We start from the raw sequence: 13,418 nt of genomic DNA, 5'->3' as shown, positions 1-13,418 counted from the left end.
ATAGACAAAGACACACTAATATTTATAATCAGATACCACATCATGAATATAAGGTTCAATATAGAAAGAGGATGGATGAAATTGACATACCTGAAAATTGTCGTTCCAAAATAAACACAGTCCTCTAGCTAGTCCTATCGGATCCACAACAATAGAATGCGCCATGTTTAGCTGCCTCTGAACTCCTGACACCGTTCGTTCTCGATTCTTTGTTTCACATAAAAATATCATACTCGGGGAGTGGTTACGTATTGTCTCCTTCAAAAGGGGAATTGTCAAGGACCCCCCAAGCCTCAACAATTCCACACCATAGCCCTCATTGTAGAGAGGGAAGCCATTCAGGGCTAGCCTCCCGCTCCACCACAATGTTATTCTTTTTTGTATTCATATCAGTACTCAACTAAGTAACACTTTTTCGTTTATCTCCTCTATTTTGTATACCTTCCTCTATAATAGCAAACTCACTAATATTTTCATTAAACACCTTTTGTTCTGTATTCTTATTCAAAACCGTCAGAAACATCAACTAGTCTAGCCATTCGTTTCCAATTTTTCTTTTTCTTTCCTTCATTATTTTTATCAATCATTGGTTGATATAGATTTATATTTTCATTTAAAGGTTCAATTGTTAAAGTGTAAGAAGAAGCTTCAAAATAAGACTCGAGATTAGTAGTACATACCTGGTCATTTTTCCCTTGTATGTTAGTGATTGCTTCATGAACTTCCATCTGATTAGCGATTGTGGTAGTCGCATTCATGCCTTCTTGCAACTCCTTCTTGTTAGTCTGGTCTTTGTCCTTTTTCTTCCTCAGTATGTCGTTACAACTAGTTTTATCAGGTTGCAGTTGTAAGTGCATATCTTTTTCCTGCAAGCTAATATCAAAACAATGTGTTGAAGTCGTTTTAATGCCACCAGAAGTTCCCACGCCCGTGTCATTCCAACCATCAACAACTTCCTTCCCTCGCGAACCATAATTGGTTACTTCCATAGGCTGCGTTTGGTTTCAATCCTCTATGTTTGCTGCATTGTCATGTTTCTCAGTCAACCCATAGCTCTCTTACCTTCATATTCCCCTGTACCAGTCTACTGGTTAGTTTCATCAGCTCCCTCTTCCGGATTTATCAAACTGTTTCTATTTTCGACCACTTTTCTCCCCTCAACCAATTTAGGGTTATTATTTCACGTTGTAGAAAGCCCTTCAGTGGTATTTATCTCTTGGCGCCTTTGGTATTTTGAGGAAAGCACCAAAGCTGTCAAGTAGCTGAAGAAACCCCGTCATAAACCACATGAAAGCCTCCATGAGCAAGAATAACGCTGATAGGGCCGCTTGTTCACTTTATCAGTCAAAACTTCCTTTAACTTAGCTCAAAGACCCAAATTTCCATTTTTCCATTCTCGAACTTTGTTTCACAGCTGATCCTCATGTATTTGAACTGACTCCGCTCGAATTCCCTGATTTTAATTATAATCACACTCATGAACGCATTGATTGATTCCACAAATTTCCTCATAGGCACCACAATCCTTTAGTTGTAGCCGCAATCCAATGCCAAACTTATACTGGTGAAATACTCTAATTCTACTTATTTTTTTCCTCACCTTCTAAAGTCATCTTAGCACCAAAAATCCATAGAAAACATGTTTTCACACACCGCAAGCCTAAATCATGACTCCCTTTGACCAGAATAGACTTTGTGCTTGTTCTGAGCCAATTCTAAGCATTTCCATAAAAACTGACCTTATCCAAGGCCGATTGCGCTAATTAAATCTGTTAGTTTCATTTCATCGAGCTGAAGCTACTGAGTCATAACCCATAGTCCAATTCCTCTTAAATCTTCAAAAAACATATTGTGCGCATCACCCTAATGATTACTTCATTAAGACTTCCCATAACCATTTGAACCTTCTCAATACATCACCAAGTTCTGCATAACCCATTAGAACTTTCCGAATAGCTACCATCAGTAAAATATCATCAAGTCCACTTGCAAACTCCAATAAAGCCCAGTAACCCCATCATACCTCTGTTCTGAACCGTAAATCTATCAAATCTTTGAAGATGGGTTAATATAATAAAAATAATTCTTCCTGGTAATGCATCCATTAGCTACCCGACATTACATGAATAATTCTGACCCAGTGTAAAGTGCACAACCCCCCGAATGTCACTAATAATCACCCAAACTAGCTCCAAACCCTCACAAAACCAATTATGACTAATTCTCGGATCTCTTCACGTTATGACAAAATTACAAGAGCAAACAAAGAAATAAACTTGAGTACACAAGTGGGTAATGTTGATTCACAAAATAAATAAAAATGTAAATAAAATGATTTGGCTGAATAACTGTGAAAGTACAAACGGGTTGAGAGATAGAGAGGGTCTGGCCGGTTTTGGATATGAAAGCATAAAATAAAATAATGGACATAAGATCCCACTTTTTTGGTCTTGTATAAGTGCGTTTGCGTGGGACAAATTTTAACATGGTTTCTTTACCTGGTCATTACAAAAGGGGTAAAAAATACGAAAAACAAGTTCGGGGATAATAGGACTTGCGCATAGTTCAGGTGTGTAATTGATAAATTTCACTATAGTTCAAATGTGTTGTTATGCCTATAAAAAAGGTACGGTGAATAACATGTTGCATGTGGGTATGTATCAAACAAATAGAAACTACATAACAATTGTTCACTCGATGAGAATTGACTGTACTTGGTACCTTTCACGTCTCATCCCTTTTTGGGACGTGACATATAGGTATGCCAAAATAAAACATCTTTGAAAGATTAAAATCCATAAGTAATAAAAAAAATAGATAAAGCTATAAGCTAAGCATTAACAATAAAAACTAGTAAATCTAATGAGGTAATTTCACAATCATGCTAAGATAGAAAATTATTAGTATTGCAACTATACTAAGTTACTTCACGAGCCATCAAAAATATCAATGTGAAAAATAAATACGGAAAAGAGCCTAAAATATGCACGATCCAAATTGTGGGTCGAGCGGGCGTCCACACTAACCCCCTGGTGGGCGAACCCTCCCCTTCCTTTATTTTATTTAAAAGAAACATGTGGACATTATGACAATTACTAAAGCAGTCTCAATATATGAATACTAAATATGTGCGGATATACAAGACATAATCCCAAAAGATCTGGTCTGAAACACAGTACAAGAGCCACTAACATAAGCAAGTCTAAGGAATACTAAATCTCAAAATACATAACAAAATCTGTCTACGAAATCAAGATAGATGGATAGCAGAAGAGGGGATCCAGGGCTTCGGATCTAGCAAGGCTTACCCTAAAATCTCATGTGTGAAGGCCTCAGGATCACTCGCGAGGCGGAGACGTGAAACCTGTAACAAACTCTGCACTCAAGGAAATAGTACAACAAGGGTAGCATCAGTACAACACTAGTACTGATAGATATCATAGCCCAACAACAATTAGTTCACATATATAAAAGACAGAAACGAACAGGTAGACAGATAAGCAATCAACACATAGCAACAATAATCAAGAATATTCCACCAAACAGTAGTTGCAAATAATTCAAGTGTTCAAGTCATGAGCGTAGGTAGAGTCACTAAACTACAGCTCTGTCAAGTCCATAATCGAATCTTCATCACAACAACAGTTGAACAATCAATACCTTGAATCAGAAATAGAATTGCCATATACTGATGTAGGATGAAATGTAATGATATGCAATGTAAATGCAATGCACTTGCCAACCTTTAGTACCGTACACACATGCTAAGGAAAAAGTCTCAGAGCCATGACCCAAGGGGGACCCATGAAGTCTATGTACTGCTCGTCCCGGCAAATGACCTCGGGCATCGAGCACACTGTCATTCCTGGCAAGAGACCTCGGGCAACGTACACCTATTCTGCTCCGATAACAACCTCAGATCACGAACTCTCTCATATCTCTCTTTTACGCTCTCCAGCAAAAACCTCAAAGGCTACACTCTCTCACTTATCATCATTTCGAGCCACAGTTCATATCATATAAACATATGGAATAAGAATGTATGCCATGCATGATATCAATCATCAACAGTAAATCACATCAAAATCTCATCCGTACTAGTCATAAACACACATCACAATTTCAGCCCTTTTCATTATCTTTCCTTTTTTCGATGATAAGTGAGACATCAAGAGGGAGATGAATGCAAACACATATCAAAAAAATATCACATAGGCGACAAGCCCATGTATCACAAATATACCATATACGGTGACAAGCCCACATAACAGCTGATGGAACGAACCTAATTGGATTTCACCTCCATACCATGCCCGAAGACCTATCATGCTTTCCCCATCAATAACTACTTCTACATCTGATTCACTAATCGAAGTCTAACCATGAGGTAAGCCGTAACCTACCTCAATGACGAGCAAGAGCCACGAACTATCCAACACGAGCCTTCCCTTTGAGAAGAGCTTCCAAACGGTCGAAGTCTAATCAACAAATTAATCTATGTTAGGAATCGAATCTAACGATACCCACATTACTATAATAAGATCTGAATCGAAATTAACCCTTTAAAAGGAAACCTCGGGCCCACAAGGGTAAAAGCGGAATTCCCAATTGAAAAAGTTCAACCCCAAGCATAAGAAGCCCAAACAGTAATTATCAACACAAACTAGTCCCTAATTAGCATCAATTGCATCATTAATTGAAAACTGCCAAATTAAGAGAAATTCCCCAATTTTGCATAATCAAACCCCTAGAATTAAAGAGAGATTCAACTTAGCAACTAATTTCCCCAATGTTTAGAAGCTTAAAAATTAAGAAATCTTCCCATAAAATTCATTAGAATTACAATTGAAAAGGGTTCACAAAATCACTTAGGGTTATATATAACCTATCTTCCTCAACTTAAAAGAAGAAAACCACTAAAGATTCCACTGTTAAATCATAAATAAATCACAAAGGGAGCAATAGGAACTTACCTAAGGAAGAATTCACCCAAAAGCTCTGCAAATCGCCCACAGAAACACTCTTCAAGTTTAGAATTTGTGAATGGAAAGAATGGTTCAAAATTGGAGAAAATAAGAGATTTTATTAAGCAATTCTCGCATCCACGAGCACCTTGTTCGCAGATACGGACTCGCCTTCACGAAGAATGGCTTGCGCATACGGAGTCACTTGACATCTCACTTTCTCGCGTCTGTGGGCCAAGTCTCGCATGGGAGACCCGTAGAGGCGAACATACACCCGCGGAAGTGGGACACCAGAAACCAGCAAAATTTGGTTTTTCACCAAGGTTCATCCAAAATCCGACATGCATCCGAGACCTCTCGGACACAAACCAAATATGCAACCCAATGTAAAAACACGCTACGAACTCACCCGTGCCCTCGAAATTTCCAACAGAGGTCATCTTGACCCGGTCAACCCCCAAAAACCCAAAAATTAAGTTTCCAACCAAGGACCTAAAAAGCTCCCGAGTGCCTCGGGAACCGAACCAATCACCCTACCAAATTATAAATGACTCTCTGAACCTTATGGAATCAACAGAATTTCCAAAAAGGTTCGCTTACCCAAAAGTCAATTATGGGTCAACGATTTTTCACGGTTCAGTTTATGTCACCACTTTAGTCGATTTTTCAATTATTAAAATCAAATATAATATACATTTATTGGTTTGGCTTTTATCGGTTTTGGTTTGATTATTCGATTTTTAACCATACACAAATATATACTCCTTCCTTCCTTTTCTACTATTGTTTCTTCACATTAAACAAACAAATAAAGTATCAAAAATTTTATTATAAATGACTCTCTGAACCTTATGGAATCAACAGAATTTCCAAAAAGGTTCGCTTACCCAAAAGTCAATTATTGGTCAACGATTTTTCACGGTTCAGTTTATGTCACCACTTTAGTCGATTTTTCAATTATTAAAATCAAATATAATATACATTTATTGGTTTGGCTGTTATCGGTTTTGGTTTGATTATTCGATTTTTAACCATACACAAATATATACTCCTTCCTTCCTTTTCTACTATTGTTTCTTCACATTAAACAAACAAATAAAGTATCAAAAATTTTATTAGGTAAATTTAACATCATTTCATTATGATATACTCAGAACAAGTCAAATATATTTAACTATACATTGTCACGACCCAATTTAATAAGTCGTGAAGGCACTAACTCCCACCAAGTTAGTAAGCCATCCACCACCCGTTAGAACAATTTAATAAGGAATTAAGGCAGAAAAGAGATCATACAAGTCATTTTAGAGTCTTAACAAATCGATAGTCATAAAAACGTAATAAAGAGTTACAACCCCCAAAAATCACGAGACACAGGATTTTACTGTGGAAAATTCCTTGCTCAAGGGATTAAAAACCATGACCTACCCCTGCAGGATTTCAACTCCACTACATGAGCACTTTTAGGTCATAACTCTATCATAAGCTAGGAATTAACTCCCATAATCCCTCACCCGTAGTCCCTCCACACTTGCAATACTCCGATTGCAAGCACCTACACGTAGCTAACTCTAGCTTAGGACCACTAATACACTTAGACTAACTCTAGCCCAGTGTACCACTCAAGAGCTTGTGGAAACACACTTCCAACAAGCTGACTTTGAGACTTTTAAATCCCTACAAACAGCTTCTCAAACAAGAACAATAGGTTTACCATTTACTTACAAATGAAAAAAAAACTAAAGACAAACTAAGTGACTTTGATATCTTCAGAGTTAGCATCTGGTCCTTCAGTTTGTTTTCAGCTTTGTTAGTTGAAAACTTGGGAATCTTGTGACGGCTACATTTTTAAAGTGATTTTTATGTCTTCTAAGTGATACCCAATATGTTGGTACATATCAAATATATAGTGGGGAAAATATGAGATATGTGATGGGGACTTCTCAACCAAAGTTTGACCCAAGGCATGGGCTGCAACACTGCTGTTGTACGGTCCAACTTTACAGCTGTTTAAAGTTGTACCACTGAGTGCGTGCAGTATATTCAAAATCGATCACAGACCAAGTCTCTTGTCGGTTCCTCATTAGTTTGTCAATTATCAAAACATAGGATCATAGGGTACACCTTGTCAATTTCCCGCTTTCTGATGATGACAAACTTATAGACGATGTTCCCCCTAAGAACCAGCTTCCCACTTGTTCCCCCTGCGAAGCAAACTATCATTTTCAAGATACCTGCAACATGTTAGCAAAAATAAAAAAAATTCAATTGGAAAATCAGATCTCCACATTATCAGTACATATTTTGTTTGTTCAGTATTTTTCCCCCAGTATCTCTTCCCCCTTTGTTCAGTATTTCTCCTCCCCCCAGATCATCTTCTTCCTTTTCTTCCCCCTTTGAGCATCATTGAAAAGAGTTTAGATAACAAAATCAAATCAAGAAGTTCAATAACATAAACTCAGAGGCACTCGGGAAACGCAAAACAGATAATACGGGAATAATATGGCAAAAGAAAATGCACAAAATAGAGTGATAGCCAAATGAGAATACCAGGAAAATCAACAGCCAAACAATAGAACGTATAAGGATCAAATTGTCTTAAAGCCAAGACATATGCCAAAAAAAGAAGTGTAGAAAGGTATGAGATAAGAAACCGGTTAAGGAAGAAGTAGGAGAGGAAAAGAAGGGAACAAAGGTCTGTAAGAACTAGTTAATGTGCTCACTGCTGGTGCGCTGATCTTGCAGCATATGATCACGAAGAATATCAATCTTTTTATTGGATTCGCGCATTCAGAGCTTGTAGATGTGCAGTTTCAGCGCTGGTATCTTCTGAAGCACTAGAGAGGCCCGATTCCTGTGGGATGACACCAATGTTTCCTTGTAAGGTCATTATCTTGCATTTGGCAATGAGTCCTAGTGCACGTGCCATGTGACTGCGACCTGTGCTTTTCCGTGAGGAACGGGGTCTGGTAATTTGTGTTTTGGCAGCGCACAAGGTACTTCCATTCTTAGTTAGATTTACCTCCAGTTGCCTTTTCTGAGGCTGTACTCGCTCGAGAGTACTTGTCGCACCATCAGCACATGTAGAAGCGTCAAACGCTACATTCAGCACAATACCAATTGGAGATTTAGATTCCCTTCCATATAGACTAAGTCCCTTATTTGAATCTTGTGATAGGATGGCAACCTTAGACTCTATGCCACTGACAACACTTTTATCATGTCTCATAGCTTGTAAGGTTTTTGCCATGATATCCAGAACTTCAACTTCACTTTGTAGTAGATCTGATTCACTCATCCCCTGTTTAGAGAAACACCTATCTGACTGTGCAGACAAGTTGTCTATGTCTTTGTTAGAGACTGAATTACTTGGAGATGCAGTTCGATCTGTCATTTAGCTTTTTGGGTTGATTGAGCTGGAGGCAGTCAGGCAAGCTATGAATTGCTGGGAGTGGGACTTTTGCAGATTTGGAAGGAGTTGGAGATTTAAGGCTTTGAGGAGAGGGTAAACAAATCTTTCTTTGTGAGATTTGAGGATTGAGCCATAGAAGTTGTTAGGGACGACTGCTAGAGACAAGGAGAAATTTAGTGGGATTTCAGATTAGTGGGAGGAGAGAGAAATGAGAGGCATGTATTAATGGGAATATTTCAGTAGTTGAGTAGGATGTTACGTGGATGACTTGGCAATTGTAACAATTTCAAGAATTATACAATCATTCAGTAGGCTGCTAACCTGAACCTCAGAGACCGGGTCTCCGGGTTGTTTCATGATAGATTATGGTAGAAACTCTGAAATATACACTGTCTCGTACGCGAACTTTGCCTTCCAAGATTACTATGTGTGTACACCTATAACAGTGGAAAAATGAGTTAGATGCTTGTGGAAAAACACTTTATTACAGTGCAGCTCTTCCCTCTACATAGCCAAAAATATTTTGGCGGCTTAGTTAGGCTTGATCAAGCCCAGCTCCAAACAATTTCTTTCAAAATGCTCCCTACTCAACGCTTTTGTGAAGATGTCAGCAACTTGGTCCTCTGTCTTGCAGAACTCCACATGTATCAAACCTTTTTCAACATTAAATCTTAGAAAGTGATGTCTGACATCGGTGCATTTGGTTCGTTTATGGTGAACTAGATTCTTGGCTATGTTGAGTCCACTTGTATTGTCACATAGTAAGGGAACACAGTCAGTGAGAACACCAAAGTCTTCAAGTTGTTGCTTGATCCACAACAGTTGAGCAGAACAAGAAGCAGCAGCAACATATTCGACTTCGGCAGTTGAAAGAGCAACTGAGTTCTGTTTCTTCATACCCCAAGATATCATACACGAACCTAGAAAACGAGCCATTCCGGATGTGCTTTTTCTGTCGACTAAGTAACTAGTTTAGTCAGCGTCTGCATATCCAACTAATGCAAAGTTGTCTCCTGTGGGATAGTAAATGACAAGGTCTGGTGTTCCTTAAAGATATCTCAGAATTCTCTTGGCAGCCTTCAAGTGATATTCCTTAGGACTTGATTGAAATCTAGCACATAGTCCGACACTAAATACAATATCAGGCCTGCTGACTGTTAGATACAGAAGAGATCCTATGATACCTCTGTATATTATCTCATTTATTGGATCACCAGATTCATCCATATCAAGTCGAGTGGCAGTAGCTATCGAAGTGTTGATAGGCTTGGCATTCTCCATTTCAAAACGTTTCAGCAACTCCTTGATGTATTTCTGTTGACTGATCATAGAACTTTTTGGAGTCTGCTTTACTTGCAAACCAAGGAAGAAGTTCAGCTCACCCATCATGCTCATCTCGAATTCACTTCCCATCAGCTTTGCAAAGTCCTTACACAGTGAATCATTTGTGGCTTCAAAGATGATGTCATCGACATACACTTGTTGTTACACCCCAGAAAAATTTCGTGTTACCGAGACTACAGATGACTTAGTATGGGCTCAGGGGAGAGTAAAGATATACAAGGATTAGGGATGAAAATTATTTCATATATGTATAAGAATAACATATAGACGACAGTGGAGGCCATATGGTGTAAGTTGGTTAATACGTTACTTGACAAATAGCCCTCGTAACCGTAAGTTAAGGTGGGGCCCACATGTCGGGATTTTATAAAGGGCATATGACAGGTTATATGAATAGTACATAGGAAGTTTAGCAAGTCTTAAGGGGGACACTTAAGCCAAATATGAGCATAAGCACTCCAAAAGGATGATTTAAGGATACATTTTCGGGTGATCTAGCTTTACGAGGCCAACACACCATTATACGTTGCGAATTTGGTAACACACAAAAAATGAAAGTTGTAGATGATTGAAATACCTTTCCAACCATAGTTCGTGGGCCTTCATGCGACATGCATAAAAAGTTATAGACATTTTAAGGAGGAAAGGTCAAACTGGCAGTGGGCTCGGCCCAACCCAACTCTAAGTCGGGTCAGGCCCACTTCCTTGGCTATTTAAGGAAAATTTTCGCCCATTATCTTCCTCATTGCATGCCAAAAGATCTGGAATATTTTAGAGAGAGAGAGTGAGGAGAGTTAGAGAGATAAATCAAGGGTTCGATCAAGTTCGAGGCCCCGAATCCCGAGGCTCGTGAAGGATAAAGTGTAATACGAGTTGTCGTCATCGTTTCAAGCTAAATATTGAGCTTGGGGGATGATATTTTCGTGGTTGAGCTGCTACTAAGGTATGTATTATTTTCTCATCTTTGTTATTGAGATGATTACGTGGAGATTTAATGGATTAAAGTGTTAGAAATATAGTTATAATTATCGTATACCGAATATTAAGGCGTTGTGGTTTAAGGGTTGTTTTAGATGGAATTGTAAGATGAGTTTAGTCATACTATTGTTGTAAATTGTTAGATTTGTTATTGTTGTTGGTTATTAGCTTAATTTGGAATTGTTGGGTTGGTAGGATTATAGGGGAGATGTTGTCCAAATCCCGTTAGGCGACAGAATAAATGATTAGTTAGAATAATCTTGTTGGCCTAGTCTTAATCCCTATATTGTTGATGGTATTTTAGTTGACTAAGCTCGGGAAGGGACTCGAGGATTATCTTGAGGCATAAATAAGGTATGTAAGGCTAACCCTTCTTTCATATTTTGGCATGATCCCTTTTATATGACTCCTAAAGAACGTAAAACATAAGTACTCTATTCTTAGTTGGATTTGGAGTCGATATCCAATGTCTTGTTTCGTTCATGCTATACTCTTGTTGATAATTCAAAGGAAGCTTCTGCGATACATTATACTTACATGTTCACTACAAAGCAAATGGTAAATGAAGGAAACTCTAAAACTTGTTCTCAAAATCTCTCCAAAGGGAGTTGTAATAGAAACCACTCTGAAAGGGGTGCAACGTTTTGTAACTTCATTACATACTCATACTGCATATCATATGTATTGTTATTGTTCCACCTGATCAGCTGGATTATGATATTCTTAAGCCGGAAGCGGCTGCCCGAATGGGCACCCTAGCTAAGCCGGAAGCGGCTGCTCGAAGGGGCCATCATGACTACGCCGGAAGCGGCCGTCCGAAGGGACTAATGTGTTATTAGCCGGAAGCGGCTACGAGTAGGATATTCTATATTTATATTGTGTATGCTAGAATTTGTGTAAGGGACCATATGACATGGTTCAAAGTGTTGTTCCAGGTTGCTTTCTAAACTTGCTTACTGTTACGCTTTTCCTTGTTTTATGATTCAGTATTGCCTTACATATTCAGTACACATTCCGTACTGACCCCCTTTCTTCGGGGGCTGCGTTTCATGCCCGCAGGTTTAGGGACGCGGTTAAACGATCCAACCACCTAGGAGGAGTCAGCATTGAGAGTCAGATAGCTCCACTTGCTACGGAGACTGTTCCTATTTTGGTATAATTCTGTTTGTATACATTATGGGTACGACGGGGCCCTGTCCCATCACTTATGCACGGTCATACTCTTCTAGTAGTCTGCGGACAGCGTGGGTGTCATGGATACTGTTTGGCCTTGCCGGCCATTGTTTTGTTGTACAGAAGTATCGGCAGCCTCGTTGGCTTGCATTGTAATATGTTACGTATATATAAGTATGTTTTGGGATGTTTTGAGTTACAGATGGACTTTGGTATTCTATTTACAGCTTTCAAACTTAGTTAAATAGACCCTATTGAATGCCATGTTTGAGTACAAGTAACATAAGTTGGGTTATCGGGCATGTTAAGCCCGGTCACTCGTCATGGCCCTAGGTTAGGTCGTGACACTTGTACAATCAATAACTTCTTCCTCTCTTCTTCAGGAGTAGAGTGTTGTCAATCTTTCCTCTAATGAAACCTTTTTCAAGCAAAAATTTTGACAATCTTTCAGATCAAGCTCGAGGGCTTGTTTCAGACCATATAAAGCTTTGTCAAGTTTGAACACATATTCTGGATGTTCATGATTTTCGAAGTCAGGAGGTTTCTTGACAAACACTTTTTCCTTTAAATACCCATTCAGAAAGGCACTCTTGACATCCATTTCCAACAGTTTGAATTCCATATGGGATGCAAAAGCTATAAGAATCATGATTGCCTCCATTCTGGCCACTAGAGCAAATGTCTCATCGTAGTTTATTCCTTCTTCTTGATTTAGCATTGAACTACCAGTCTTGCCTTGTTTCTTGTGGTATTCCAAGCTTATCAAGCTTGTTACGGAACACCCATCTGGTGCCTATCACAGTTCTATCTGATGGCCGAGGGACCAAGTGCCATACTTTGTTTCTTTCGAATTGATGAAGCTCTTTTTGCATAGCAGCTATCCAGTCGGCATCCTTTAAGGCTTCTTTGATATTCTTAGACTCAATTTGAGATAGAAACTCTAAAAAAGTAAATAGGTTTCTTGCCTTATATCTGGTTTGAATGCCTGAGTTTAGAGGAGTAATTACATTGTGAAGAGGGTGAGCTCCTCTAAGATTCCATGTGGATGTTTGAAAAGTAGGAGTAGATGGACTAGCTTCTTCATTGTTTGATCCGTTGTTAGCATCCATTGATCCATTTCCACCACTTCCTTGATCGGCTTCAGAAGTTCCTGATACAACATCTATCACTCTATGCACAGCTTCTGGGGTAGTGATCTGAGAGGCAAGTTCCTCTGCTTCCTCTTGAGAATTATCAACATTTTCTTCATCGACTGGTTTGATTTGATTCACCAGCTCAGTCTTCCCACTGGAGATTTCAATGTCTTCATCTGGAACTTTTTGGAAAACTCCATCATCCTCTTCATCATGTGGAGCCCTGATATCCCCTTAAAAGCTAGACTCATTGAAAATTACATGCACACTTTCCTCCTCAGTTTGTGTCCTTTTGTTGTAGACTTTGTATGTTTTGCTATGACAAGAATACCCGAGGAAGATACCCTCATCACTTTTGGCATCAAATTTTCCCAGAGCTTCCTTGCCGTTGTTGAGTACAATGCATTTGAGGCC

Source organism: Lycium barbarum, chromosome 5, assembly GCF_019175385.1.
Source record: "Lycium barbarum isolate Lr01 chromosome 5, ASM1917538v2, whole genome shotgun sequence".
Classification (NCBI taxonomy): domain Eukaryota; kingdom Viridiplantae; phylum Streptophyta; class Magnoliopsida; order Solanales; family Solanaceae; genus Lycium; species Lycium barbarum.
Note: the sequence above shows the minus strand (reverse complement) of the source record.